The sequence below is a fragment of the Prosopis cineraria genome, unplaced genomic scaffold (genome assembly GCF_029017545.1).
Source record: "Prosopis cineraria cultivar Desert tree isolate PC_DT_omini unplaced genomic scaffold, ASM2901754v1 PC1130, whole genome shotgun sequence".
In the NCBI taxonomy this organism is placed as follows: Eukaryota; Viridiplantae; Streptophyta; class Magnoliopsida; order Fabales; family Fabaceae; genus Prosopis; species Prosopis cineraria.
In genome coordinates this window covers 16,051-21,642 of record NW_026556455.1, presented here as the reverse complement: position 1 = coordinate 21,642, position 5,592 = coordinate 16,051, and the positions used below count along the sequence as shown (strand labels likewise).

Below are 5,592 nucleotides of genomic sequence, written 5' to 3'. Positions count from 1 at the left end.
AAATTTTAGCAAAATCTGAAGATTGTTGGTTTGAAAACAAATATCAAACCCAATAAGAATATCCCTTATTGAAAAAATTACTTTCAAGAAGTTTAGTCTTGAATAAACATCCTGGTGAAAAAAAAAAAAAACTACATGCATATCTTTCTTTTGATGATCAGGTCAACTTTAAATAACTTCCCATTAACAGGAGTGAAATATTTATAAAAGTTTAAAATATATCTCACCAAATGACTTCAAACTATTTTTGATAAAGTAAATTATCTTTAAACATTTAACTTAAAATGTTTCTATATTTAATTAAAGAATTTAACTTGATATCAAGAGTCATTCAATTCGGGACAAGAACCAACCAAAAAAAACAAAGAAGGAATGAAAGATGAAAAGATAAAGAGAGAAAAAAACAAGAGATTAAGAAGAAGAAGAAGAAATTGGATAAACCTAAGGTTTCTAAGACCCAAAAAAAAAGTACAAGCTCAGGCCCAAAAAAATGAGAACAAAAGAAAAAAAAAGTAACAGAGAGAATATTAAAGATAAAAAAAGTCTCACATTTAAAAGATTAAAAGATAGATCATGACTATATAAAGCTTGAGATGTGTCTAGCCAAATGACTTAAAGCTATTTTTGGTGAAGAAAACTATCCTTAAGTATACTTAATTAAAGAATTTAACAAGAGCTCACAAGTTGAGATTCTCCCTCGCTACTTGCTCGCTTACTCACAGTCTCCTGACCAAATAGCTGAGAAACTATAGTCTTGTTCTTATACAACAAAATCATAAAAGCATGCGGTTACATGATATTCTTACAAATTTCATAGCTACTTTATGTAGACATTGGCATCAACCTAGTAACTAACCTATATAGTACTACCCAAAAAAATTAATTAACCTAGATAGACCCACAAAAAACTTGCCTCTGTTGTCTTCTCAGCATCAGAATTTCGAATGTAAACAAAAGACCTGTAGAATTCCTGTATAACGCAAGGATTCAAGAGGATTGCCCTTCTATGCCCTCTGAAGGAGTCATTTCTAACTATAAGCTGGGTTGTACAATATGAGAGCAAAATTCTCAGGGGAATGATTTGAGGTGAAAAACTTGGCAAGCTGATGTGTATGAACTCTTGAGTGAAGCCTGTTCAAACTTCTTTCCAGCGGCTTTATTCTCTTCTAAACTATTCTGAGCAAAAAAACTTATCCACCAAGATGGGCTCCGCAGTTTGGCCTATAAAAGCAAAATCCCATCAGCGCTGTGTATTTTACTTCAACAGTCAAACTCTTCAGTACTTCCTAGACAAAATTTAAGATGCTTTTGAAAGAAAACTTTCACAAAGCCCAAAAGAAGCTGAATAGAAAGAATTGATCAATATCATAGCGCTTGACTATCAGATATAAATTACAGATCTCTAAGTATGTCACTGTCCCAAGCAGCATGCAAAATCACACGTTAATGACTTCTTTGCCTTTGAAATTTAGATTTTTTAAAAATGTTAAAACTAAACAGAATAAAAAAACAAAAGAAAAAAAGTATATTTTCAGGATCATGAATCCCATTTTATTTTAGGCACTTTCTGAAATTCTATCAATTAAAATGCATTAATCACCAATTTTAGAGCTGCAAAATGATATCACAATCAAGGAAAATTAGCAATTGAATTGATGTGGAGGTCATGGCCTCTTTAACATATAGCCAAATAAAATGCTCATCATCTGATGGCAAGTATTGAAATCCAATAAACAAGAGTAATGTACCGGACGACCAAACTTGGTCACTTCTCCGCCTCCAGCTTTAAGCTGACCTGGATAACCTATGCATGAAAAAGAATAATAAGGGAAAAGAAGAGGAAATCAAAAAATTCATTCCTATACAGCACAGCTAACACAAGCAGTGGAAACAAAAAACGAGAGAGAGAACAAAGCACTTAATTTATAAACAATGTAAGGCTAGGACAAACTTATATTCATATTAGTAACATAGAAATTGATTACTTCAAATAAGAAAGAGAAAATAACAAAAGGAGAAAAATCATGCACAATTATACTGAGCCATGACAAAATTGTAAATTGGCTAAGATCAGTGATTCATCACACATTCCATTGATTATATGGTTGGAATTTTGAGATTTAGTGACTTTATGTCCCAATCTTCTTTTTCCTTTCCATGAGATATACACAAAATTAGAAAAATGGCTCTAGTAATTGTCTACGTCAATGTATCCCTTCAATGGTCAAATAAATATGCCAAAGAAGATGCCCTGCATAAATCTAGTTCACAACTATTTTTCTTTTTTAAGATTCCGATTTAAAAAAATATATAAAATTGGAAGGAAAGAAGCAATAGAAGGGTATCGTGTACCAGTGAAGATGACAACACCATTAGCAGATACCCTTACCAACTCTGGCAGAGTTTGATTAAGGTATTTCGGAGACAAGTAATCCAATGCTTCTGATACAATAACAAGAGAAAATGATTTTGCACGATAGGGTAGGGGAAACTTTATGTTAGCTACACGCACAATGCCCTTGTGGACAAGACTCTCGCACTCTGCATCAACATCATCTAATTCGTATGGTTCTAACCCCCATGCCTCATTATCCTCTTCTTTCAACAAACTAGACACAACAGAACAAGTCTCAGCGCCAACATGTAAAACTTTTTGTATCCTGTCCCCATATGCTTTCTTCAAAACTGGCAATGCTTTTATAACGTCTAAAGTGCATGAAGCACCACCTGCATATACATACTAATAAGAAAATTTTGAAGAAAGAAGATATCGAAGTAAATCAGTACTACAGTCTCAAATAAATATTTGACAAAGTTGTCCGACATACAAAATGCTTTGAGAGCTTGAAATAAAATTTCACAAGAATGCTACAATTAATTACCTTCCAGTTTACTTAACCCTTTTAGATCACTGTTTGCTCCACCTGCAATTTCAAGGCAAAGGAAAGTTCAAGATTCAGAATATCTCCATCCTCATTCTAAATTCAGATCTCTCACAAAACTTACATTATGTCTATTTCTTTTATAAAGTTGATAATTTGAGAGCGATAAATAGAACATTGGATGATGATGTCAGATGTGTGAGTCTAATACATAAGCTACAGATCATTTGCATAAGCATAAGCATATCAATATGATTTTTTCTCAGTTTTTGGCTTCATAAGTGACAAAAAACATCATAAGGATTTCTATTATTTATAATACTTGATAAGCTGATACAAGAATGGCAGGGTTCACTTGATAAGAGAGTGGTACTTGTTTCCCTTGTGCAATGGGTATGACCCCAAAATAGAAACAGGTGGGTGCTTAAATGGAAAGGGAGAAAATTGAGCTTAAAGGAAGTTTCTTCTTTGTTTTTTCAAACTATTTTGAAATGGAATATAGTTCACCTAGTTATAGTTTTTTGGAGCAATTCCTTCACTGTAGTATGAAGCTATAATTTTTATCAATATATTCAATTTTATTCCTCAATGTTCTTCCAGTTGCTTTGAGGGTATTTCACTTGGAAATTCAACTTTTTTAGCTTGGCCTTTTATTGACAAAAACCAAATTCACTCAACAAGGATGTTTGGGAAACCCTAAAAGACTAAATCCCTAGTCTGAAGTTACTATGTTGATTGGAGGTTGATGCACAAGCATGAGAGTGATGGATTCAAGATCCTTGTGAGGATTTCAATTAATAGGTCATTTACAAACCTGAATTGCTATAACAATAACCAATGAGAAGGATTGCACCCTGAAATTTTAAAAAACAAATCAATTAAGTACACAACCTATTGAAAATAAGTCCTGCCAAAAAGCCAGTGTCAAGTACCCTGAAGTAAAAACACAAAATTTTTGGAAGAGGGGGTGGCAGGAAGAAATGAAGGAATTGTTCAGTGCAAAAAAGTAGCATCACTCAGATTAATAGAAAGTTAGAAATACCTCATACCAAACCTAAGGATGCTGGTATTCTTTGAATACAGATACTCATTTAACAGAAATAGAATAGCACTTAGAAGTACCAAGACAACAAGCCCGATCGATAGGAAGGGGGAATTGCGAGATTTAGACCGAATGGAAGCCACAAAAGGTACACTTCCTCCACTGGATGAGACCCGAGCAGGATATACAGGCCTCCTTGCCATGATGATAGCAACGAGCTTCTCTAACCTAGCATGTGATTTAGCAGCAAGTTCTCAATACAAGGCATTTTTGCAGTCATGTTTTGGCACAAATTTACAAATGGTTCATGACTTCTACAAACATGTTCAAAATATATCAACCAACGCAGATCCATGCATAAAAATTAAGTGACTAACATAGCTTTGAACGAAGAAAATAAGTGACCAAAAAAAATCATATGAAAATAATCTTCAGTATACAGAGTCCAGACGCATGCGTGTAAACAAAAGAAAGAGGGCGGAAGTTGAAGATTAGTTAATTGGGAAGCTCGAAGGAGGTTACCTGATACAAAATCAAAGAAGGTAAATCTCTTCGTTCACGGCTCAGATCTGAGGTTGTCGTCCTCAAAGCTCACACTGATGAGATAAAGAACGGTGCAAACTAAGCACTCAAGGGTATTAGTTATACAATTAAATATTAATTAATTTTGCCTTAATTTGAACATATGATTTTCCGATGATGCCATGCATTCTGCAGTAGCCTGCAGCAATGCTGATTCATTAGACTGAGCTCGAACTGTGAATGGTGATGGCGCGCAAAGCGCGTGGTAGATAAGCAACCATATACTATCATCTTGCACGAACTAAATGATCGAGATTCAGAAGAACTGTTTTTTTTAATTATTTAAAGAAAGATTTTCAATTAAGGAACAGGATGAGATTCAATTACTGGTAAGCTTTAAAAAAATCTAAAATTTCAGTTTTGTTCAGCAAAATTAAAGTATAAATCATGCTGACGGTAAAAAAAATTAAATTATCTTTTATTTATAATAAAAAATTATTAATTATTAATTTTTTTATTTATTAATTTATCAATATGAATTATAAATTACATCTATTTATCAGATGAATAATATCATTAATTATTAAATTGCTAACTTTACTTATAAATTACAATTGATATTATTAAATTAATAAATAAAGTTAACAACTAATATTGTTGTTTGTAATTCAACAATTTTAATATTAAATCTTGTATAATTATTAATATATAAATTCATATAATTTACAATTTACATTTAATAAATAAAGTAAAAAAATTAATAACTAATAATCCTACATAATCAGTAAATGTTAGTTTGATTTTTTTTATCATTAAAATTATTTTTATTTTAATTCCTCTAAACATTACAATTTTTTTTAAGATTTACTAGTAATTAAGTCTTATCCATAGTCTATAATTGAAATTTTTCCTTATTTAAATTCTTATCAGAAATGCAATTATATTATTAACAAATTTGAACGCTATAAATTAACTTGATTCTAAATATATGTTATTTTCAGCTTTTCACCTTTGTCTCTGAGTTGAATTTTCAACACTAAAGAAACCACGCATAATTTTAACTAGAACGTGATACACATATCTCAAAATAAATAGGTTACTGCTTGAGACCCAATTATGAAATGCTCCTTTCAGAGGCTCTAATCA

General features: G+C 31.8%; 1 pseudogene; it reads right to left on the bottom strand.

Annotated features, from left to right (window-relative positions):
• Window positions 1-527: 527 nt before the first annotated feature.
• On the bottom strand, window positions 528-4,730 carry LOC129299352 (probable pectin methylesterase CGR3; annotated as a pseudogene).
• Between the last annotated feature and the right edge of the window lie 862 nt (window positions 4,731-5,592).